This window comes from Scyliorhinus canicula, chromosome 20 (assembly GCF_902713615.1).
Source record: "Scyliorhinus canicula chromosome 20, sScyCan1.1, whole genome shotgun sequence".
NCBI classification, from domain to species: Eukaryota; Metazoa; Chordata; class Chondrichthyes; order Carcharhiniformes; family Scyliorhinidae; genus Scyliorhinus; species Scyliorhinus canicula.
The window spans coordinates 55,910,008-55,936,294 of record NC_052165.1 but is presented as its reverse complement, the minus strand read 5'-3'; the positions used below and the strand labels follow the sequence as shown (position 1 = coordinate 55,936,294).

At 49.3% G+C, this 26,287-nt stretch overlaps 1 protein-coding gene across 2 annotated transcripts in view; it reads right to left on the bottom strand.

Annotated features, from left to right (window-relative positions):
• Positions 1-26,287, bottom strand: part of LOC119955033 (ninjurin-2-like) — a 306,288-nt gene that overhangs the window by 84,564 nt on the left and 195,437 nt on the right. Inside the window, exon 1 of one of the 2 annotated variants that reach the window (XM_038780837.1) lies at positions 4,538-4,556. The exons of the other annotated variant lie outside the window; for it this stretch is intronic. The gene's annotated coding sequence lies outside the window, so the exon portion shown is untranslated. Of the gene's footprint in view, positions 1-4,537; positions 4,557-26,287 lie in introns of those variants that run through there. 2 annotated transcript variants of the gene reach the window in all.

The following is a 26,287-nucleotide window of genomic DNA, read 5'->3' as shown; positions in this document are numbered from 1 at the left end:
GGTAGTAGAGCAGGTAGATACAGTGGTTAAGGAGGCATATGGTACATATACTTGGCTTTATTAGCTGAGGCATAGAATTTAAGGTGAGGAATTTCACCTGAGGAAGCTAGAAAGCTAGTGTTTGAAACAAACCTGTTGGACTTTAACCTGGATAGCCTTCTTACAGTAAGACTTCTTACTGTACTCAACCCAGTCCAACGCCGGCATCTCCATAGAATTTAAGGGCAGAGAGGTTATGCTCGAACTGTATAAAACGTTGGTTAGGCCACAGCTAGAGTGTTGTGTGCAGTTCTGGAATCCACATTATAGGAGGGATCTGACAGCACTTGAAAGGGTGCAGAGATTTACCAGAATATTGCCTGGGCTGAAGAGTTGTAGCTACGAAGAGAGATTGAATAAGCTTGGATTGTTTTACTTGGAGCACAGCAGACTAAGAGGGGGGGCATGATTGAGATGTATAAAATTATGAGAGGCATAGATAGACAGGACAAAAGCTTTCCCCTTGGAGGAGGGATCAATGACCAGGAGACTTAGATTTAAGGCAAGGGGGACGAGGCAAGAGGTTTAGAAGGAATGTGAGCACAAACCATTTTACCCAGAGGGTGGTGGGAGTGTGGAACATGCTGCCTCAAAAGGTAATGATTTAAGAAGATTTAGATATGCACTTCCGATCCCAAGGCATATACAGGGCTATGGGCCAAGTGCTGGGAAATGGGATTAGAATAGTTAGGTGGTTGCTTTTCATTGGCGCAGACTCAATGGGCGGAAGAGCCTTTTTTGTGCATTATGATTCTAATACTCAATAATGGAGCACCTACAGAGCCTCTGGGATAGAGAATTCCAAACAGTCACAATCATAAAATCACAGAATTTAGAGTGCAGAATGAGGCCATTCAGACCATCGAGTCTGCACCAGCCCTTAGAAAGAGCACCCAATAAGCCCATGCCTCCACCCTATCCCCATAGCCCAGTAACCACACCTAACCTTCTGGACACTTAGGGACAATTTAGCCTGTCCAATCCACCTGACCTGCATATCTTTGGACTGAGGGAGGAAGCCGGAGCACCTGGAGGAAACCCATACGGGGAGAAAGTGCAAACTCAAGACAGACAATCACCTGAGGCTAGAATTGAGCCTGGGTCCCTGGAGCTGTGAGGCAGCCGTGCTAACCACTGTGCAACCGTGGCACTCAGTGAAGAAATTCCTACACATCTCAGACGTAAAGGATTGTTCCCTTATTTATTTTATAAATTTAGAGTACCCAATTATTTTTTGCAATTAAGGGGCAATTTAATATGGCCAATCCACTCACTCTACATATCTTTGGGTTGTATGGTGAGACCCACGCAGACAAGGCGAGAACGAGCAAAATCCACACAGACAGTGACCCGGGGTCGGGACCGAACCCAGATCCTCAGCTCGGTAGGCAGCAGAGCTAACCACTGCGCCACCATGCCACCTTAGGATTATTCCCTTCTCTTGAGACTTTGCTCCCATGTTATAGATTTCCCAGCTCGGGAAAACATCACAGTGTCGATCCTGTCAAGCCCCTCAGAAACATATATGTTTCAATAAGATCACCTCTCACTCTCCTAAACTCCAAAGGACTTAGACCCAATTTACTCAGTCTCTCCTCATAGGACAACCTTTTCATCCCAGGAACCAATCTATTGAATCTTCACTGGTTTAGCTGGTTTAGCTCACCAGGCTAAATCGTTGGCTTTTAAAGCAGACCAAGCAGGCCAGCAGCACGGTTCGATTCCCGTACCAGCCTCCCCGGACAGGCGCCGGAATGTGGCGACTAGGGGCTTTTCACAGTAACTTCACTGAAGCCTACGCGTGACAATAAGCGATTTTCATTTTTCATTACAGCCTGGAAGACAAGTATTGTTTTCCTTAAATATAGAGAACAAAACTGTGCACATTAGCACAGGTGTTGTCTCACGAAAGCCCAATAAATGGTCGCAAGACTCCCTTATTCTTGTACTCTACTATGCAATTAAGGCTAACATGAGATTTGCCCTCCTAATTGTTTGCTGTACTTACCTGCCAACTTTCTTTATCCTTTGTACCCCATCCCTCTGAACATGAATATTTACAAGTGTCATGGATTTTTAAAAACATCCTGCTTTTCCACTCTGGCTTTCAAAGTGATAAGTTCACAATTCCCCACATTATTCACCATCTGCCACCCATTTAACATGTCTATGGGTGCGATTTAATGGCCTCATCTCGCCCAATTTGGTGTCAGCACGAGACCGTTGAAACTCGCAAGAGGCCTCTTGCGAGATCTGTGACACTCATAACGCCTTGCGAGATGTAACGGAGCCTCGCGAGATATCACAATCTGGATCTCACCCTCACTGGGTGTGATCCAAATCCACATATTTAAACGAACCAAATATATGGGGCGCAATTCTCCGCACTCACGACGGTGCGGAGAATAGCGGGGTTTGTAAAATTTTACGGCCACGCTAGTCTGACGCCCTCCCGCTATTCCCCCCCCCCCCCCCACGCCCGACTCCCGATACGAATCGCTGCCGCCGTTTTTTTACGACCAGCAGCGATTCTCAGCTGGCCGATGGGCCGAGTTCCAAGCCCTTTACGGCTGTTTTTACGAACGGCAAACACACCTGGTCTGGCCGTTCGTAAAAACGGCCGTAAAGTGCCGATTTTTAAAACCATGGCACCGATTGGCACGGCAGTACCACGGCCGTGCCAAGGGTGCCATGGGCCCGCGATCGGTGGGCACCGATCGCGGGCAGCGGGTCCGATACCCGCGCACTCTTTGTCCTTCCGCCGCCCCGCTGTATCACTTCGCGGGGCGGCTGAGGGGCATCCTGGCCCGCGCATGCGCGGGTTTCGCGCAAATGCGCGATGACGTCATCCGCGCATGCGCGGGTTGGAGTCTTCCAATCCGCGCATGCGCGGCTGACGTCATGTGACGCGTCAGCCGGCGCAAACTCTGGCAAGCGGGCTTAACGAAATTCGTTAAGCCCGCGATGCCGGAGTTTACGGCGGCGGCATGCTAGCCCCGACCGGGGACCAGAATCGGTTCCCGGTCGGGGAGGGGGAGGCTGGCGTCAAACCCGCCCGGATTTGACGCCAGCCTTACGATTTCTCCCTCTCTGGGAGAATCGCGCCCATGGATTCTCCCAGCATCCAAGACTTAACGGTTGTGCATGGGCGACCTCGCCAGGGCGCTGTTTAGTACAGGTTTCCACAAACATGGAACAGTTGTAATGGCACCTGGGGTGGGGGTCTCCCAGGCTATTAGAGACCTCTGTGTAGTCAGGGACAGGGCAGGGTGGCACCCTGGCACTCCCTCTGGCAATTGCCAGCTTCGCACCCTGCATCTCAGTCTCGCCAATCAATCCAGCGCAGATGCATTTGTCCATGACATCGGTCGGACTGACTACTGCACAATCCTTATGGGGATCAAGTCCCGTCTTCACAGTGAGATTAACCTCCATTGTGTTGTGTGGCACTAACACATACTCAATGGGATAGTTTTCGAACAGATCTGGGAACTTAAAACTGGGTATCCACGAGGTGCTGTGAGCCATCAGCAGCAGAAGAATTGTACTCAACCACAATCTCACCTCAAGGTTTGAAATATCCCAGTTCTACCATTACCATCAAGTCAGGGGATTAATCCTGTTTCAAAAATGAGTGCAGGAAGGCATGCCAGGAACAGCACCAGGCATACCTAAAAATAAGGTTTCAACCTGAGTGAAGGTATAGCACAAGGCTATTTGCATGTCAGACAGCACAAGCTGCATACAACAGAGAGAGTTAAGTGATCGTTCAACTAACAGATCAGATCTAAACTCTGTAATCCTGTAAACTCTGTAATGAATAGTGGTGGACAATTAAACAACTGGAGGAGGATGTCCACAAATCCTTCCATCTTCAAAAATGGGGGGCCCAGCACACCAGTGCAAAAGACAAGGCTGAAGCCTTTACAATCATTTTTAGCCAGAAATGGCAAGTGGATTTCAAATCCATCTTGACCACACCTGAGGTCCCCAGCATCACAGGTGTCAGTCTTCAACTAATTCAATTCACTCCATGTGATACCAAGGCCAGCTAAAGGTACTGAATACTGCAAAGGCTATGGCCATAACATTCTGCCAATGCTAGTGAAGACTTGTGCTCCAGAACTAGCCGCATTGCTGGCCAAGCAGTTCCAGTACAACCAGCGGCACACCCACTGATGCTTTTTCTGTTAACTCCAGCCATGCCTCTAGCATCACCTTCAGGGAAGAGACAGAGAAGAGCATGATTACCTTGCCCTCTTTTCCATCCATTCTACTTCTTTCTTCAACCTTCTGAACCAATATTTGCAGCAGGCATTCTGACCCCTACTGGGGTCCTTATAAATACACATCCTTCCAGTGACAAATGTAGCATGTCATCCCACCTTCCCTCTGTCACTGGTGGGGAAACATGTAAACGGGTGCTCATGCCACGTGCATTAACCAGCCATAGCAAAGCCTCTGTCTGTTTCAATCAAGTTCCCAAATCACTACTTACCAACACACTGCATGCGGGTCTGTTTTGGTCAGATTCCACTCAGAATTCTAGTTCATGATCATCTCATAACACTGGATTGTATAAAAAATAATTTCTTGTGCGTGGGAAGGTTATGAAATTTGAAGGCTTGTGCTCTTTGAATAATGTAAACTTTTGACCGTAACTAAATAGGTGGAATTGTTCCACAGCACATAGAATTGCTAATACTACATGGTCAATCTGACTGCAGCATTGTTCTGTGGAACTAAATGGATAACTGTCATTAATAATAGGTCTCATTGCACCAGGACCATCTCGGAAGGCTCCTGATGCGCATGACGAACGTCAACATAGAAGCCTGCTGGCCCATCAGAAATAAAATATGTTATCACTGTATGTATAAGCGGAAACTATTTGATTTAAAATGATCGTGTTGAAGATACAACCTTAAAATCGGTTCTTGCAATGGGCCTGCAAAGTGTTGGCAAAGCTGCCTGTGTACTTTACCCATTTGCTTCATGTAGTGTGATGCTTACATGTCCATTTGAAGCATGTTTTCTAACAGCAACATATATTTATCTTTCAATCTTGAACACAAAAAATATCCCTCGGTGCTTCACAGAAATTCAATCAGACAAAAATGGATTCTGAGTCAAAGAAAAAAAATCGAAGAACTTTGTCCAAAGTGGTGACTTTTTCGTGGAGGAGAGGGGGTACATCTACAGAGCAGTTTCAGAGAAAATTCTACAATGTGGGACGGAATAAAGTTGGCATAGTCCCAGATGGCCATAGGCTGCTTTCCCCTCTAGGGGGAGAGCTGACAGGTGGTGATTTAACCTGAGCATCATCACACTTCAGGCAAGGGGCAAGGTTGAGCAGACGGGCCTTCATGAATAACCTCAGCCGGTATGGGAACTGCTGGCTTCACTCTGAATCACAAACCAACTGAGCTAAACCGGCCCTGGGACCTGTACAGCTAAGGGCACGGCTGTATTTATGGTGGGCAAAAGAATGCAAAAAAGGCCAAAGTTGGAGGAATAAAGAATTTGGGGAAGGGCGAGATGGGCTGATACACTCCAGAAATCCCATTGGTGGAGGATAAAACAGGAGTTAGTCTTTACACCCTTGTATCAGCATTTATTCATGGAAATATACATTAAAATCCTAAACTCAAATCCCAAATCCAGTCTGTCCTACTTGTAGGAGCCCAAGTGGATCCCTGGTTAATGCCCACTACTTGAATGTCAGATTGTTGTAAAAACCCAAATGGTTCACAAATATCCTCTAGGGAAAAAAGCCATTGCCAATTGCAATAGACTAGCCTGGTCAAATGGGGCTTCAGTCTCATATTAAGAGATTAATTATTAACTGCCTTCTGAAGTGGCATTGCATGCCACTCAGTTGTGTCAAACCTCAACCAGCCATTCAAGTAGAAGACCCTCCATCACCTTCTCTGTACTAGGGATGGGTAATAAATGCCAGCAATGCCCATATTCTGAGAAACAACAGGAGCATGAGAATTTTAAATTGAAGGCACCAGGTAGTTGACAGCCAGCATAGGTCAGAAAGTTTTGGGTGGCCTGAAATTTACGGAGGATCGAGAATACAATCAACCATCTACCTTACCTGCTTCCAAATAGAATTATAGAAAGTTTAAAGCACAGAATGAGGGCATTCAGCCTGTCAAGCCTGTGCTGGCCCCCTGGGATTTCTTTGTCCATGATAACGTATTTACATTTAGGATGTTAGAGGTTTAATTTTTTTGAGCAATTTTTAAATAATTCCCAATACCCTTGCATGGTCCCTGAATAATTTACATAGTAATTACTGGGTGAGTGGTTATGGAGGATATATCGAGGCCATAGATATGTTATTCTCTAAGTCTGAACAAAGATTGTAGACTCCCAGTTAACACAAATAATTTATTCAATGGGTTAGTTCTGTTTCCAGAGCTTAACTAGATATAATACAGTCAAGAGGTATAACCAGTGAAGCTAAGGTAAGCTGCCTATGCTGAGCTGTCTGTCTGCTGCTGCTCACTAGCCCTGTGCTTCTGAAAGAGGCGGATCCTCCCTTGGGCTGGACCCTTTATACCCGTCTCTGATGCTGCCCTCTAGTGATGCTGTGGCCATTACATCTGTCTGCAGTCCCTGGTGTTTGTGCAGATGCATGTACAGGTACAGATCACTACAATAGAGGTGCCACGGGGTAGCATGGGTTATCTGAGGGGGAAATGGAAGATACATGGGGGGGGGCATGGGTGATGAAGTGCATGGGGATGGTGATGATAGAGGTGAGGGGCGAGGTTTCAGGGGCCTTTAAACAATGTTGAGACCTTGGCAGCTGTGTTGGAGAACCGGGGCAGGCCTTCTAACCAGCCTATCTCCGCACTCACACTCCTCACGCACTCCATCATGGTTCACAAACTGCACGACGAACCTGACCCTGATGTCAAAAGTCAAAAATGGCATGTCAGGTCACACAGGGGTCAAGTGTGCACTTTGTGAGCCTAAAAATGTGCATATCGGATTTTCCCAAGCCCAAATGAAAATCCATTGCTCAACCTGAAAATAAACCTGCTCTGCCTGCTTATCTGGGCATGCTTTCAAACTTATTGAATGGAGGTTGAAACTTACAAGCCTGACAATGTGCAGAAGAGACAGCCACGGTGTCATGCTGTGTTTTGCTGTGTCATGCTGCGTTTTGAGAAACATTAATGAGAAACTCAGAAAACAACAAATAACACAACAATCAAAACCTCTTTATTTGTTTTTTTTACTTTAAAGTACCCAATTATTTTTTTCCCAATTAAGGGGCAATTTAGTGTGGCCAACCCACGGGCGGAATTCTCCGCTCCCGCGAAAAATTGGGAAGGCCGTCGTGAACTCGGCCAAGTTTCACGACGGCCTCGGAGGCCGCTCCTCTCACCTTATTCCTTCCCACCCAGGGGGCTAGGAGCGGCGCTCCGTAACTCTCGGCCGCCGGGCCTTGATGCTTGCATCAAGGCGGCGCGCCAAGAATGATGCGACAGCGGCGCCTAAGTGACGTCAGCCGCGCATGCTCAGGTTGGCCGGCTCCAACCCGCGCATGCGCGGCTGACGTCACGACGGCTGACAGCTCCAACCCACGCAAGCGCGGTTGCCGTCTTCCCCTCCGCTGCCCCGCAAGGTGTGGCGGCTTGATCTTGCGGGGCGGCGGAGGGGAAAGAGTGCGTCACTTTGAGACGCCGGCCCAATGATCGGTGGGCACCGATCGCGGGCCAGTCCCCTCCCGAGCACGGCCGTGGTGCTCAATCCCCTCTCCGCCCCCCACAAGCTTCAAACGAGCATTTGGTGGCCAGGTGTGGTTGCCGCCGTCGTGAACTGGTCGCGAACAGCAGGCCACTCGGCCCATCCGGGCCGGAGAATCGCCGGTGGCCGTGAAAAACGGCGAGCAGCGATTCTTCAGAGCGGGGGGGGGGTGGGAGAATCGCGGGGAGCGCCGGGGGGCGTGTCGTGAGTCGCCCGGCCCTCCCGCGATTCTCCCACCCGGCGTGGGGAGCAGAGAATAGCGCCCCACGTACTGCACACCTTCGGTTGTGGGGGTGAGACCACTGCACCTTCATGCAGCACAAGTGAGTGGGCACGAACACCACCCCCCCCCCCCGCCCCCCACCCTGAGACTTTTCCGGCCCCACGGGAGCATTTCTCCCCTCCCCCTTCAACCCCCCAACCCTTCCTGCACCCCCTCCCACTGCTGTGAACCAAGCGTATGGCTAACAATGTCCTCTCTGTGTCTTCTCAGGAAAAGTTCTCCCACAATCGTCAGGACAGGCACATACTGGTGATGATGTGCCAGACATCAGAATCCTCACCACCGTTGAGGAGTGTACCCTGGAGGTGACCGGTGTGGCGAGGACAAAGCGGTCACCAACGCGGAGGCTGGCGGACGCTGCAGAGGTGAGGAACCACCAGGCTCCACCCGGAGGACCTGTCAAACGTGTACTGTTATTGCCTTACTGACTGACCCATACCTCCCACTGACCACATGTCCATTCTCCCACAGGGTGCCATCCTGGGTGGCACACTCTCCAGCCTCCCAGGAGACCACCTTGGAGGAGAGCTCCGGGGATGCCACCATAATAGTCGCGGCACAGCTGTCATCCCCACCCTCCACAAGTACAGATACACACACTTCGATGGGAAATGGTAGTGGTCAGGCTTCTGGGGCACAATCTGAGGAGCACCACGCTGCTGCTGATGAACATGTGGTGGAGGCAAGAACCCCCAGGCAAGACAGCAGTCGGAGGTCTTCTGGATACCAGAACCCAGCTGGGTGCCAGCCTGATGCTGCGCCTGTGGAACAGGGTTAGCCGGAGCTGGTGGAGAAATTAGGAAGAACCCGGGACTTTCAGAGAGAGATGTCAGTGACACTCCAACAGGTCTATAGCTGATTGGAGGAGTCTTAGAGGGTACAGGCACAGGAGATGTCACCAGCAATGCATAGCACCGAGGCCAACACTGCTCGGGTGGCGACCGCAGTGGACAGCCTGGTGCTCGATGGCTGCACCATGAATGAAGGTGTCCAAGGCATTGCGCAGTCAGTGACGGCCATGGCTGAGGGTCTCGGCAGAATGTCTGCCTCGCTGGGGGGTGTCACCCAGTACTAGCTGACCTTGATGAGGTTCTGTGGGATATGACCCGCTCTCAGATGGGAATGCGCACTGGCATTGTGGAGCTTGTCCCTTCGCCAGTGGGCATGGCCGAGGCACTGCAGGGCATGTCCAAGTCATTGAGGAGCATCACCGAGGGCATCGGCACGATGTTGCGAACCATGGGGAATCGCCAGGGCTGGCAGAGCCAGATGATGGGAAACTGGGGATTCGGCGGGGGGGGAGGAGGATGGGAAGCTGGGGATTCGGTGGGGGGAGGAGGATGGGAAGCGGGCGTGGGGAGAAGGGGAATGACAGACGAGGCCATGTCCTATGTGAAGCGAGTGAGGATGAGGGCTGACTCTTGCTGCTGCCGTCTGTCCTCCATCCTCTGGCTGGTCCTGCGCGTCCTCCCCGGACTCTTCCAGCAACCCCTCCTGGTCCGGCCCCTCCTCGTCCTCCTCCTCAGAGGTGGCCACATGTTCCTCCCCCTCCACCTCCTGCAACTTGACCTGTTGTGCCAGGTTGTGGAGGACACAGCAGACCACCGCCGCGGGCGACCCTCGATGGGTGTACTGCAGTGCACCACCAGAGCAGTCGAGACATCGGAACCATACTTTGAGCAGTCCGATGCGCTGCTCAATGACAGCCCAGGTGGCTGCATGGGCCTCGTTTATTGGGTCTCCACATTGGTCACCGACTCTGTACTGACGTCATTAGCCAGGTTCTCAGCAGGTATTCCTTAATAAGAACATAGGGCGAAATTCTCCGACCCCCACGATGGGTCGGAGAATAGCGGGAGGGCCTTCCCGACATTTTTCCCGCCCTCCCGCTATTCTCCCCCCCCCCCCCGCCCAACTCCCGACACGAATCGCTGCCCCTGTTTTTTTACGGCCGGCAGCGATTCACAGCTGTTCGATGGGCCGAAGTCCCAGCCCTTTACGCTGTTTTTACGAACGGCAAACATACCTGGTCTGGCCGTTCGTAAAAACGGCGGGAACAACTCGCTTTTTATAACCATGGCACCGATTGGCACGGCAGTACCACGGCCGTGCCAAGGGTGCCATGGGCCCGCGATCGGTGCCCACCGATTGGTGGGCACCGATCGCGGGCAGCGGGCCCGATGCCCGCGCACTATTTGTCCTTCCGCCGCCCCGCAGTATCCATTCGCGGGGCGGCTGAGGGGCATCCCGGCCCGTGCATGCGCGGGTTTCGCGCAAATACGCGATGACGTCATCCGCGCATGCGCGGGTTGGAGTCTTCCAATCCGCGCATGCGCGGCTGACGTCATATGACGCGTCAGCCGGCGCTAACTCCGGCAAGCGGGCTTAACGAAATTCGTTAAGCCCGTGATGCCGGAGCTTGCGGCGTCGGGCTGCTAGCCCCGACCGGGGACCAGAATCGGTTCCCGGTCGGGAAGGGGCGTGCTGGCGTCAAACCCGCCCGGGTTTGACGCCAGCCTTACGGTTTCTCCCGTTTTGGGAGAATCGCGCCCATAAGAACTAGAAGCAGGAGTAGGCCAACGGGCCCTTTGAGCCTGCTCCACAATTCAAGAAGATCACGGCTGATCTTTTTGTGGACTCAGCTCCACCTACCCGCCCGTTAACCATAACCCTTAATTCCTTTACTGTTCAAAAATCTATTTATATTTGCCTGAAAAAATATTCAACGATGTAGCCTCAACTGCTTCACTGGACAGGGAATTCCACAGATCTACACGCCTTTGGGTGAAGAAGTTCCTCCTCAACTCAGTTCTAAATCTGCTCCCCCTTCTTCTGAGGCTATGCTCCCTAGTTCCAGTTTCACCCGCCAGTGGATACAACCTCCCTTCTTCTATCTTAACCATTCCCTTCATAATTTCATATGTTTCCAGAAGATCTCCTCTCATTTTTCTAAATTCCAATGAGTAAAGTCCCAGTCTCCTCAGTCTCTCCTCATAAGCTCAACTCCGGAATCAAAATAGTGAATCTCCTCTGCATCCAGAGTATATACCAGTGAAAAGCAAAGACTGTAGGAAAAGAGATAATCAGCCATGGATATTAATTTAATAATCTTTATTGTCACAAGTAGGCTTACATTAACACTGCAATGAAGTTCCTGGAAAAGCCCCTCGTCGCCACCTTCCGGCGCCTGCTCGGGTACACGGAGGGAGAATTCAGAATGTCCAAATTACCTAACAACACGTCTTTCACGACTTGCGGGAGGAAACCGGAGCACCCGGAGGAAGTCCACGTGACACAGAGAGAATGTGTATACTCCGCACAGACAGTGACCCAAGCCCAGAATCAAATCTGGGACCCTGGCATTGTGAAGCAACAGTGCTAATCACTGTGGTACCGCACCACCCTATCTAAGGAAATAAATGAAGGTATCAAATTTAAAGAAAATACATAATGTGACAAAGATTAATGAAATCTTGAGGATTGGGAAATCTTTAAAGGTCAACAGAAAGCCACGAAAAAAGCTTCAAAGAAAAGTAAGATAGATTATGAGAGTAAACTAGCTCAGAATATAAAAACATACAGCAAAAGTTTCCACAAATATATAAAATGAAAAAGAGTGGCCAAGGTAAACATTGGTGCTTTAGAGAATGAGAAGGGGGATTTCATAATGGAAAATTAGGAAATGGCCGAGGCATTGAACAGGTATTTTATGTCGGTCTTCACAGTGGAAGACACAAATAACATGGCAATAATTATTGGCAAATAGGTTGATGAGTTGATGACAGGTGAGGACCTAACAACGATTATTATCAGCAAGAAGGCTGGGCAAGCTAATGGGGCTAAAGGTGTACAAGTGTCCTAGCTCTGATGGAATGCAACCCAGCGAACTAAAAGAGATGGCAGGGAAAATTGCAAATGCATTCATGGTAATTTATCAAAATTCACTGGACTCGGGGTGATTCCGGCAGATTGGAAAACAGCACACTGTTTAAAAAAGGTGGACAAAAGGTGGGTAACTATAGGCTGGTTAGCTTAACTTCTGTAGTGGAGAAAATGCTTGAATCTATCATCAAGAAAGAAATAGCGAGACATTGGGATAGAAATTGCCCCATTGGGTAGACGCAGCTAGTTCATTAAAGACAGGTCATGTTTAACTAATTTATTAGAATTCTTTGAGGACATTACGAGCACGGTGGTTAATGGGGAACCGATGGATGTGGTGTAATGGATTTCCAGAAGGGATTCGGCAAGGTACTGCACAAAAGGCTGCTGCAAAATGCTGCATGGCATTATGGGTAATGTATCAGCATGGATAGAGAATTGGCTAACCAAAAGAAAGCAAAGAGTAGGGATAAATGGGTGTTTTTCTGTTTGGTGATCCGTAGCTAGTGGTGCGCGTTTGAGATCAGTTTTGGGACTACAATTGTTTACAATTTACATCGATGATTTGCAGATGTGGACCAAGTGTAATGTGTCAAAGTTCGCAGATAACACTAAGGTAAGCGGTAGAATAAAGTGTGCAGAGAACACAAAGTCTGCAGAGGAATATATATAGTTTAAGTGAGTGGGCAAGAATAGCTTGCTCCCTCGTAAGTTCCATTTTCCCCCAATAGCCAACTGGCCATCCTGGGGTGGTCTTCGAAGAGGCCGGAGATATCCGATTGTCTCAGGATGTAGCTGTCGTCACACTCCCTGAGAGGGGTGCAGACACATTCATGTTCCTTATCTCGTGGTTGCACACGTGTTGGATGTTCAGGAAGTGGAACCCCTTCCCAGATGCGCCGGTTAGCGTAAGGCGACATGCGTGCCACCCATTACACCCTGGACCTGGGGCATCCTGTCGATGGTGGAGAATCCTGATGCTCGGGCATCCTGTTGGGCCTGGCCCATGTCAAATTTTACATAGTTTGCTGCGCGGGCAAACAGGGCATTGATGATTTCACGGATGCACCTGTGGGCTTTGGCTTTTGAGATGCCACACAAGTCCCTGCTTGATCCCTAGAATGGTCCTGGGGAACGTTCAGGACTGCCATGACCTTGACAACCACCGAGAGTGGGTATCCTCCTCCTCAACACGGTGCCAAATCTGCAAGGACATGGCACAGGTGCTGCACTGTCCCCTTTTGAGGTGTACCCTCCTGTGGCATGTGCTGGCTGTCATCTGTTCGAAGTGACCAGCAACGCCGGTACATCTTGGGCCGTCACCACCCTACCCTTCTGGGTCCTTCCCTGGCCTGATGAGCGGCCGGGTCCTCAGGATGTGAGGCAGGGACCAGCACATGGGTCACCTCGAGTCTCTGTCAGTGCAGCTGCCGCCGCCTTCTGGTTGTCTGGCCTGTCAGCAGCACCACTAAGGCACGTTCCTCGGGGTCCTAAATATCATCCACACCATTCAACATTTGGAAAAGAATTGGGAGAGACTGAGAACCAGCGATGTCTTCCACCCAGGACCCTCCATTCCCCCCCATTGCTTCCCCACCTGGCATGCCTTTCCAACGCATTTCCGGCTGAAGCGGGGGCCCCTGCTCACCAGATCCCACATGCTGCACACCAGACAGCCATACATAACGTTCCATGGACCAGGCCCATGTCTCCTCCCCGGTGCACTTACCCATCCTCTGGCCACGGTAATGTCTCTGGGGCCGGAACTCGGCCCCTGGGTGTTGAGGTGTGCACGCTGCGTCCATGGTGTTGCTTTCTGCAGTGTTCAGGCACGATGTCCAGGCATCACGATTGAATTGGGATGCCAGGGGAAAACCCCTGTATGTATTACGGCAATCCTACCCAGGGGGTTCCACTTGGAAATGTGAGGTGTTCACTTAAACAGTTGCCAATCCCCCATTAGCTTTAGCCTTCAGCCACGCGGCCAGAGGCCTCTGTGATTAGTGGGAGTTATGGGTGGTCAGTGGGGCAGACAGACTGGGGTTCGGGTTGCCCCCGGAACGAGTACACACATTCCAGGGGTTGGCATGGTAGACCCACAGGTGATAAGACACCACCCCACCAGCTGAGACCATGGGCGCCAACACCCCGGCTCTGTGCGCACCCCCCCCCCCCATCCTCCATGGTGGCCCACTCGACCGAGGCTGCCCCCCCCCCCCCCCCCCCCCCCCCCCGTTGCTCCCCCAGCAAGCACCAGGGCAGCAACCCCAGTGCCTCAGGCCTCTTTACCTCTGAGCGAAGATGGCTACTCAACGCCTTGGGTCATCGCAGCAGCTCCTCTGCCAGTTTCACATTTTAAAAAGGAGTACTAATCACCGCTCACGTGACCGTTAGCTGGGCAAATCATTAGATCATTGGCGGGCGTTAGATAGGGGGTCACTTCGGTTAATTGTATGGCGATTGGGCTTAAGTGGTGATTATTGGTTTGAGATCACCGGTTAGATCACAAACAGACGCGGTTCTCGTTTTTGGCCTCTCCCGCTATTTAGCGGAGTCACCGCGCTCTCGCCTGAGCACAACACGGCCATTAAATCTCGGCCATAGAAACAGAAATGCTTCAAAAACCCAGGAGGTCTGACAGCATCTGTGGAGAAAGAAACAGAGTTAACAGACGCGATTCAGCGATCGTGTTGCACCCGGATCAGGTGAATCAAGCTCCATGACGGGCCGTTCACAAATCATCCGACTCATTCCACCTGGTGCAGTCTGGATCTTGTCCTCGTTGGGCGAGATCTAGATCTATGCATTTAAATGATGCATTAGGCTCATTTAAACACCTGAACGACGGATTCACCCAGCGCCTGGGAGTCAACGGCCGCGCCTGCGAGACCTTGCCAGGGCATCGTTTAGTACTGGTCTACACAAATGTGGAGCAGGCGAAACGGAACTTCGGGGGAGTCTCGCAAGGCATTAAAAACCACCGGGTGGTCAGGGACAGGGCAGGGTCGTACCCTGACACTTCCCCTGGCACCAGGACACCTGCCATTCCAGAGTGACAGGTTGGCAGTACCAGGGTTTGGGCCCAAGGAAGGGGAGGGGGGTTTGAGGGGATGTTCCAAGGGGCTTCTACAAGGGTTTCTTTAAATTGTGATTGAACTAAGCACTGTAGTAAGTTTGAAAAAGACAAAGAGGTGACTATATTTGAATCTGGTTAGCGAAAATTACAGTATTACCAGCACTTTGAAAATTGACACTATTTAAGCGCTGAAAATATTAATAATATCGAGGTGTTCCAGATCTGACAGTGAAAGCACCAGTAAACATGTTTTCCCTTGATTAGAGTGTCTGAAGTACTTCAATATCACATTGTGATGTTTTAATGGGAAGACCAAAAAGATAATTGGGAGTTGCAAAAAGGTATTATTAAGCAACATTGCAATACCCATGAAAAGTTGTATCCAGCATCAAACTGTATTTTGCAGCACTGATTCATAATTGACCCCTGAGGTGTAGGTTGGCAGCAAAGCATTTACCAAAGCACATCCCCATGAATTAATGTTTTTACAACTCATCCTGTTAAATAATTGTAATGACAAAAATAAATTGAATGTCACTTTGCAAATTTTTTGAGCAAGTAATTTACTTTGCATTTTCATTCCTTTTTTTCTTTATTGAATCTATCTCCCCCTCATGTAGCTTTCCCCAATTAAAAGCAGGAGCTATTGACCTCCCTGGTTCCCTGCTCGTTGTCCGGCCAGGAAAAACAGTGGAAACAACAGGGTGATTTCCATTCAATAGCTTTCTCTCAGTGAGGTGGATGATGTGCCTCAGACTCTGTTCTCTGGCTCCTCTAGTTATCTATGCTGTGATCAAGAATTCACTGTGTGTGGAAATTCACAAGTCCCTATGGCCTGTGACACATTTTCATACTTCTTGGGCCATGTGGCTCTCAGTATCTGGTTCTCCACCCAGAGTAGGACAGGATAAGGTGACTTGTACCTACCCCTCTACCATTGCTGCCACAAATCAGCAAAAATGGAATGCAAAAGCAGCATATGCTGATAATCCTTTCCAGCTCTTAACTATTTGCTATCACAGCTGATGCCTCTAACTGTGAGAGAGAATTAGCTATTTGAGGAAACCAGATGGGTTGCAGTATTGCATTACAATGCACCTGTTAAACTGTCATGTCTGTAACTTAGTGAGATTTAAAGTATCAGTCAGATGGGAATAAAATACTGATAATGAAACCCAGTTCCAACAAAGAAATCTAACCATCATAAATTAAAATATGTATTTCAAAATTGTTATTTGTATGTCAACAAACTATGTAAGATATACATTATACTAATTGTATGCAGAATTTCTACAGACTCATAAAGTAAAACAATATTCACTTACTACAACTACTTTAACTACATCCTCACATCCTACTTCTTGTAAGGATTCTTTCCATTCTCCCAGTTTCCTTATCTCCATCTCTGTCTGTTCTGGAAATGCAATCTTCCATATTTAACATATCTTCCTTTTACCCCATCTGAGGATTGCCCCATACTATGGTTGACAGGACCCTTGATTGTTCTGCCTGTTCCATTTCAAGCACTTCTGCTCTTACCCTTTTCTTTCCTCAGCAGAAACACAGTAGGATCCCCCCTCTCCTCACCTTCCACTCACCAGCCCCCATATTCAATGATCATCCTTTGCCATTTCCATCACATCCAGCAGGCTGCACCACCGAATACATCTTCCCCTCCCCTTTCAGCATTCCAAAGTGACCATTCCCTCTGTGACATTCTGGTCCACTCCTTAATTGCCCCTAACACCCACTTCCCTTCACACAGCACCTTTCCATGCAAGTGCCTTTTACCCCCTCTCTACTCATCGTCCAAGGCACCAAATGCTCCTCCCAGGTTAAAGGGTGATTTTAGTGGCCAAAGATGAGTCCAAGACAAGTGGATAATGTCGGTACCAGTCTGACCAACCTTTACAATACAGATTATTAGAGTGTCCACGGTCTCCCCGGCCCTTAGCGGGGGACCTCCATCTCCACAAGACTCACGGGGAGACTGATTGCTCCAACCCCATAGGTCTCGTACAGTTTATAACATCCCTCCCCCCCTAAAGTCCGAAGACTCTTCTGACGACGGTGAAGTAGGAGGATGTCTGAGCCTCTTTGCTCATGGCTGCGCCTAAGGCGCCTGCTGGCTGGACCAGGCGACGTATACCTGGACGGGGAACGTTGGGCGCGATTCTCCCAAAGCGGGAGAAATCGTAAAGCTGGCGTCAAACCCGGGTGGGTTTGACGCCAGCGCGCCCCTTCCCGACCGGGAACCGATTCTGGTCCCCGGTCGGGGCTAGCAGCCCGACGCCGTAGGCTCCGGCATGACGGGCTTAACGAATATCGTTAAGCCCGCTTGCCGGAGTTAGCGCCGGCTGACGCGTCATATGACGTCAGCCGCGCATGCGCGGATTGGAAGACTCCAACCCGCCCGTGCGCGGATGACGTCATCGCGTATTTGCGCGAAACCCGCGCATGCGCGGGCCGGGTTGCCCCTCAGCCGCCCCGCGAATGGATACTGCGGGGCGGCGGAAGGAGAAAGAGTGCGCGGGCAGCGGGCCCGCTGCCCGCGATCGGTGGGCACCAATCGCGGGCCCATGGCACCCTTGGCACGGCCATGGTACTGCCGTGCCAATCGGTACCATGGTTATGAAAAGCGAGTTTGTGACGCCGTTTTTACGAACGGCCGGACCAGGTGTGTTTGCCGTTCGTAAAAACGGCATAAAGGGCTGGGACTTCGGCCCATCGAACAGCCGTGAATCGCTGGCGGCCGTAAAAAAACGGCGGCAGCGATTCGGGTCGGGAGTTGGGCGGGGGGTGGGGGAGAATAGCGGGAGGGCGGGAAAAATGTCGGGAAGGCCCTCCCGCTATTCTCCGACCCGTCGTGGGGGTCGGAGAATTTCGCCCGTCATTTTTGCACTGAACGCCGCGGTGGAGGTACTGTTGGAGGCTGCTGAATGGCTTGTCCCCTGAACGACACTTCTGACTCCTGGGTCTCCATGTCGGAATCTGCATCAACAACCTCGCGCATTTCTGTATCCTGTCCACCTTGGGACAATGCTCTTGATTCTGGAAGAGTCGGCGTGGGGTGGTCAGTTAGTGGTTCCACCAAGGAGCTCTGTGCACTTCTGGTCCCCCGTTTCGGATATGATCAACGTTTCACTTTCCTGACACGACTTTGAGGCTTGAACTTGGTACGATACCGGTCCAGCCTGGCGAAGAATCGTTTTTGATATCCACTAGGTGCCGTCTGCGAAGTTCCAAACATAGACTGCACCCCAAGTGCAAACAGTTTGATCTACTTGTGTCCATCTGGGCGACTGTCATGCTGTGGCGCATTTTCCTGCCAATATACGGGAATGTCAGACTGAGATGGGTTCGTAGTCGCCAGCCCATGAACAATTCTGCTGGAGCAACCCTGGTTGTGGCATGTGGTGTGGTTTGGTAACAAAACAGGAATCTGGCCAGCCAAGTGTCTATCAATCTGGAAGTTTGTTTTTAGAGCCCCCGTTTAAATGTTTGCACCACCCTTTTCACTAGCCCATTCAAAGCTGGGCGATACAGGGCCATACGAATATACTGTACAATTGCCTTCATAAATCCTGCGAATTCCTCACTGGTAAAAGATGTCCCATTGTCGGTGACCAACACCTTTCGATACCGTGTGTGCTGAATGAGAGGTGTAATTTTTCAATATTTCCCCGAGAGGTAGTCGAGGCCACCTAATGGACTTCAAGCCATTTTTCATGGAAAGGACCAGCAAAATCGGCATGGAGCCTTACCCAAGGCCACTCCCAAGGATGGAGTAGTGCGGCGGATGGAGGTTTCTGCTGCTTCTGACAAGCCCTTCATTGTTGGGCCATTATTCCATCTCTGTGTCCAGGCCCGGCCTCAAAATATAGCTCCGAGTGAGCATCTTCATTTTCGACACCCCTGGGTGTCCATTATGCAAGCCCCGCAAGATGAAGCCCTGGCCCTTTCTCGGAACGATGACACACATTCCCCATAGCAGAATGCCATCACTGACACTGAACTCGGATATTTTGGTTGAAAACACCAACAGTTCCTCATGTAATCTGTGATGCAGGCTGCCATACAGGACTATGTGGCGGACTTTGGACAGTATGGGATCCATCTGTGTCCCCTCCCGTTTCTGGGATGCCATAACAGGCAGCGTGCCCATAAAGTTTAGCATGGCTACTATTTCATTGGACCAAGGAGGAGGCGAAAGACGAGTCAGCAATGACAGTCTGCTTAACCCATCCGCATTCACAATGTTGGTGCCTAGTTGATGCTCAAAAGAGTAGGGGCTCCCCGCCCCTCAGCAGGGGAGCTCGTACTTCACGAGACCCACAGAGAGTCTATTTGCTTCTACGCCACAAGTTTTGTGCAGGTTATAACAGTGATTTAATTGTAGTTCTTTCAATTTAGTATACTGTATTCACAGCTCACCGATCTCCTCTATGTTAGGGAGGCAAAAACACAGACTAGGTGATGACTTTCTGAAACACCTCCGTCCAGTCTAGAAGCATGACCCCGAGCTTCCAGTGAAATGTTGTTTCAATTCTCCACCTTGCTTCTCCTCTGAGATTTCTACCCTCGGTCTTCTGCAGTGTTCCAATGAAGTTCAACACAAGCTCGACAGTACCTCTTTTTACAGGAACTCCACAGCCTCCAGACGAAAGAATTCTAAGAATTCTTCCAATGAAGCTCAACACAAGCTCGGGGAATAGAATCTCTTTATGCAGGAACTCTGCAGCCTCCAGACTCAACATTTAATTTAATAATCTTCGATCACAACCTCTGCCTCCATTTTGTTTCCTCTTTGTTTGCTGATTTCTTTTTTAATTCCCCTCGTTCCTATTGTTTTGCTTTCCTTCTCTTTCAGATGAGAACTATTCATGATCCTTCCATTCACACCACTTCTCGTTTCTTTACATCCCTTCACCACTTCTTTCGGTCTTGCACCATGACACATTTATCACTCAATCTCCCCTGCCCTCCACCTCATCACAGTGCTTCCCTTTTGCTCTTCTTCCCCATTCTCCTTCCTTGAACTTTCTCAAGATCTATTTGTAATTTTTCCAGGTTCTCATGAAAGGTCAAAAATCAGTTTCTATCTTCACAGATGCAGTCCGAGAATATTTAGTAATTTATATTTTTATTGTTAAAAAAATAACTAACCAATAATAAGGACTATTTACAAGACATACTCAAGCTCCTACTTCCTTCTACTCTTATGCTGTTGATTTAATTTTACATTCATCACCTTCCTTGTGGTTGCCTACACTTACTTTTCGCATGCGCCAGTCTACTTGCTGGTTGAACCATTGCATCTTGATCACCTCCAAGGGTTTAAGTGGGACAGTAAATACTTTGGGCTGGATTCTCCGATTCTGCGGCAATGTTTGCAGGATCCGTTTGGATTCACGACCAAAATGACAGCCCTGCCCCCGTACATATGCTCCGCCTGGTGGAGGGGGCAAGCAGCCACGCCACATAAAGCTCACGGTTTTACCTGCCAATACTGACGCAGAATGGCCGGGTCCATGGCCGCGCGCACGCATGACAGTGGCTGCGCTGTACAACATGGCACTGGCTGTGTGCGGACTCGGCCCGCCAAAAACTGGCCCCCTGTAACCCCCTCCACGCCACCCCTGGACCACTCCCCACTGTCATAATATACACACAAGTATATGATGGTGCATAGACACACACTGACTGACACACTTAAAGACCAATCAACACACAGAACACAGCAGCCAATCACCAGACAGGACACGGCCACGATAAAGCCAGAGGGCACTAGTTTTCTCGCTCATTCGGGCTGCAGCCTCTGAGACAGCCAGAGCCCGTAATCAGTAGCACGAACATCTACCGTGCTAGCAGTATAGTCTGGTCAGGTTAGCCATAGGTCTTCAGCCAACTTAACACAGTGCCGACCCACAGTGCAAGTATGTTTAACAGCTCATAGTTGAATAAAATAGAGTTGTACTTCTACAGGTTTTGGCAGCCGGTCTCTCTCACTGCTATGGTAAATGCAGTCCTCGCAGACCCAGGATACCCAACACATCACCCACCAGTCCCCCCAGCCCCCGCCGAACCCCCCCCCCCCCCCCCCCCCCCCCCGGACTGTGGCAGTGCTAGACGCAGGCCGCAGCAGGTTTATGAAAAGTGAGAGGTCACGTGTCCCATGCCGTCGGGAAGTCGGCCAATCAGAGGCGGAGAATCGGGGGAGGTCCTCAGGTGACATCCTGAGGCCATCTCGACGGCATGTTCAGCTTTTGAGGGGGGCGGAGGACCAGAAAAATGGCGCTGCCCTCGTTTTCGGTGTAGAAATAGATTCTCCAGCCGATTGCCGAATGCGATATCGCTGTTGCCGATCGGAGAAACCCGCCCATTGTTTCGTCCAATTGTTCAGGCAAGCAGCTTCCTCTCAACTCTTGCACAGCCAGCAACCACAAAATCCTATAATGGATAACCTGGTGGTTATTAATTTGAATCCCACAATGACAAACGCTGAAAATTAATTAAATAAATCTGAACGTTTGGAGCGGAATACCGGAAAACAAATCATGAAACTGCCTACATTGACATAAAAAGCCAACTGACTGATGAGTAGTCCGTATTTTGAGATGGTAATGGTGGAAAAACAGTCAGCGTTCTCTCTCCCGTTACTTCACTGAGGATCTGCTGATGAGGTACCCAACTGAAGAGGGGTGCCCCCCAGGGACTCCATAGTGAGGTGTCCTCACTTGGGCGGAAGGGGAGTAGTGCCCATGTGTGTGGGGGGTGACATTTTCCATGGGTGGGGGGCCCACAAGCACATTTAGAGGTCTGGCACACTTACAAAATGATGGCCCGATCTCGGATTTCAGCTCCACAGTGTTGAAAGAAATTCTAAGGGTGCCATCCAATGGCCACGCTGCTCCTGAAAAACAACTCGTCACTACACAGATAAAACATTGAAAACCGGGAAACACCGCTATCAGGATCTACCTGGCTCACAACACTTTGCGAGATTCAACGCAATCTTGTGAGACGTCGCAATATTAATCCTGCCCACTCTAATGTGCAGATTCCTAAGGTACCTGAGGTTTTGGGTTTCAACCCCTTCGCCTCAGAGACCTCGGGCGAGCACTCGTCTGCACACATGGAGACCAGATGGAATGGCACTCGTGGGGGTCTCCCAGGGAATCGGAGACCCCCCCGTGCATGCATTTTGGGCAGGGTGGCTATTCCCATCTAAGAACGAGACATGGCCCGCAGAACCTCATCAAGGTCGGTCAGGTACTGGGCCATGTCTCCCTCAAGTTGGACAGTCTGCCGAGGCCCTCAGCCATGGACGTCACTGACTAAGGCTTTTAAGTTGACACCTTCACTCATGTTGCCGACATTGTACACCAGGTTCTTCACTGCGGTCACCACTCGAGCAATGTTGGCCTAGGTGCCATGTATGGCCGGCAGGTGGAGGGTTTGGGGGGGGGGGGGGGGGGGGGGGGGGCGCAGCTCGAATTGTGGGGGTGGGAAGGTTTTGGTGGTGTCAACTTGCCTGTGCTGCGTGGTGTAGGTTGTTGACTTTCTTGCGGCACTGGAGGCCATGTTCTCCTGGTTGAGCTTACGGCTGCTGCCACTTCATTCCAGGCAGCATTGGCTGCCCTGTGGTTTACCCTCCGGGGAACAGGGTATGCCTCCTGGCCCCCACCGCAAATAGGGGCCTCCCCAGGTCCGCATCTCCAAACCATGGGGCCGCTTGTCTCGGCGGCATGGCTACAAGCTGAGTGGATTTGTTTGTGCAAATGCTGCTCGACTTTGTTAGCAGTGGGAGGGGTCTGGCGAGCGTGGTCCCAGCGCATCGGCTCATGAGCTTTCATTTGCCGCATGAAGCCTGTGAGGCCTCGCCAAGTGGAGCAATTAACGTTGAAGAGCGTTGTCGGCCTACCCAGGCCGAGCACCGTAAACTTGCGGCAGTTCCCACTTGCTACCATACTTAGAAGTCTTTCCGGAGAATCGTGCCCTAAATGCCATTTGATAGCGGTGGGAACTCGCTGGCAAAGCCGGCGGGAAACTCTGAAAAACCTGCCACAAATGAACTGAGAAATGTTTCCACTAAATTCCACCCATTAACTCTCTTTCCACAGATGCTGTCATTGCTCACCTCTAATCTCCCTTTCTTGATCGCAAATTTCTGGTCTTTATTTTGTCACCTGCAGCCATAAAACTCAGTAAAATTATTATATCAACTGCACAGCACATAATTTTACTGTGAGATTATTGAGATTTATTTCAAAGCAGAGGTTTCAGATAATGATTCAGATGTAATTTTGGTCTGAGTGCAAAATCTCCAAATTGTCAATATCTAAATATGAAATAATTCAGTGAAATAAGCATTATTTTTAACTGTCAATCAAAACAAGCAAATTGTTCAGCTTGTTCTTCTCAGCTTTGTTTGGAGTAGGAGCATGACTACTGACCCCAACTTTCAAGGATGGGGGTTTGAAAAATTAGTGCTTGTTTCTCGAAACAATGTTGCAGTTTATAGAGCAGGTGATAAAGAATTTAGTAAAAATACATAAATATTATACTGCATGTGAACAAGTTTATCCTCAATTTAAAATGTTCTATATTCCTGTCCTGAATGTGCCCAATTTACACTGGAGTATACATTTCCCTCAGTATTTGCTGAGTGAGTTTAAACAGTGAATGCTTGGGTATGAAATGGAAATCAGGTAAGGGCAGGATTGGGTTTGCCCAATCAAACAGCATACACGTGCTCAATGTTTTAGCTTGCTTACAAAATATATCAGTAGCCATGGGTATACTTCCAGGATAAGTCAGAATCTTCAGCTGAAGACTAAACAGGTCTGTGGGTGAGACCTCTTCTTTCACAAATAATTATTTATGTCTTCCCCTATCTTTTTATCTTCTCTACAATTGTCATTCCTAAACTGCTTTGAAATGTCAGAATTGAACATGGAGGTGAAACTTTTGTAAATCCTTCATCAAGGATAAAGTGCTTCATTTCCAACTGGGAAATTGGCTGTCATTCACACTCATATGTCTGCTTCATCAGCTCTGAGTCAAGGCATATTTTGAAGCAGCCAGCCATTTTTTCGAGGAGGTCACAAAGATGATTGATGCAGGTAGGGCAGTGGATGGTGTGTGTGTGGACTTCAGTAAGACCTTTGACAAGGTCCCTCATGGCAGACTGGTACAAAAGGTGAAGTCACACAGGATCAGAGGTGAGCTGGCAAGAGGGATACAGAACTGGCTAGGTCATAGAAGGCAGGGAGTAGCAATGGAAGGGTGCTTTTCTGATTGGAGGGCTATGACTAGTGGTGCTCCGCAGGGATCAGTGCTGGGACCTTTGCTGTTCGTAGTATATATAAATGATTTGGAGGAAAATGTAACTGGTCTGATTAGTAAGTTTGCGGACGACATAAAGGTTGGTGGAATTGCAGATAGCGATGAAGACCGTCAGAGGATACAGTGGGATTTAGATCATTTGGAGACTTGGGCGGCGAGATGGAAGATGGAGTTTAATCCGGACAAATGTGAGGTAATGCATTTTGGAAGGTCTAATACAGGTAGGGAATATACAGTGAATGGTAGAACCCTCAAGAGTATTGACAGTCAGAGAGATCTAGGTGTACAGGTCCACAGGCCACTGAAAGGGGCAACACAGGTGGAGAAGGTAGTCAAGAAGGCATACGGCATGCTTGTCTTCATTGGCTGGGGCATTGAGTATAAAAATTAGCAAGTCATGTTGCAGCTGGAAAAGATCCTTAGTTAGGCCACACTTGGGAGTAGAGTGTTCAATTCTGGTTGCCACACTACCAGAAGGATGTGGAGACTTTAGAGAGGGTGCAGAAGAGATTTACCAGGATGTTGCCTGGTATGAAGGGCATTAGCTATGAGGAGAGGTTGAATAAACTTGGTTTGTTCTCACTAGAACAAAGAAGGTTGAGGGGCAACCTGATAGAGGTCTACACAATTATGAGGGGCATAGACAGAGTGGATAGTCAGAGACTTTTTCCCCAGAGTAGAGGGGTCAATTACTAGGGGCATAGGTTTAAGGTGCGAGGAGCAAGGTTTAGAGGAGATGTATGAGGCAAATATTTTACACAGAAGGGTAGTGGGTGCCTGGAACTCGCTGCCGGAGGAGGTGGTGGAAGCAGGGACAAAAGTGACGTTTCAGCGGCAACTTGAATAGGATGGGAATAGAGGGATACGGACCCAGGAAGTGTAGAAGATTTTAGTTTAGACGGGCACCATGGTCAGCGCAGGCTTGGAGGGCCAAGGGCCTGTTCCTGTGCTGTACTTTTCTTTGTTCTTTGTTCTATTCCGTATACAGAGTGAGGATGAAAAAAAATCTTCACATACACAAAGTACAAAGACTGTCATGGAAAATTCTTCACCCCATACAATCCTAACAGACTAATCGAAGGAGCAGGAGGGAGGATGTGTGATGCTGAAAATGTGGAGTAGATGAAAATAAAATGTAATTTACTTGGTTCATTTTTTAAAAAATGAAAATTACTGACGTGCCACAGCATAAGCAAGCTTCCTGGCTTTGTGTTTTACAGAGTACACAACAGCAAGCAAAATTCTTATTGTGTTTTTTCTGATTCTGACATTTTTGCTGCTATTTCAGATTCATTGGAAAAGTTTCGCATTTTTTCTCGCCCCGTCTTTCTCTTTGCCTACTGGCTGATCCCTGTGTTTACAGTTATGTACTGTGTTTCTGAATCAAGCCTTTGTTCTCTTTGGTTCCTGACCTAGCTCACCAACTAGGCAGAACTGCTGATTGTCAAAAATTCAAATCCAAAACGTCCTGTTGCTATTTGAAAGCAAATTGACATGAACGGCCAAATGACACAGTCTTCCTGCTCTTAGCAAACTAAAACAAACATTGCAACTGTGCATTTATCACAGTGATGACCTGTAACAGCCTTGCACACTCCAAAAAACAGGCAACGTCCTCAGGAGATTATTTTTTTTCTCTCATGGAAAACCCATTGTCGAGCTCTGCATCTGTGCCCAGTACCCATGCTGTCACATATACAAATATGACGAGAATCATCTTCCAGGATTTTGACTCATTTACTTTTAACATTCTCCCTTTCTCTTCGAATCTGAAGCATTGTCTTTCACTGGAGTACAATGCTGCATCATGCCCACTACTCTTAAGTACCTTTCACAAGTAACTGGTGTGAATGTAAACAGGAGGTCTTGATGGAGTGATAAATAATGAGGCA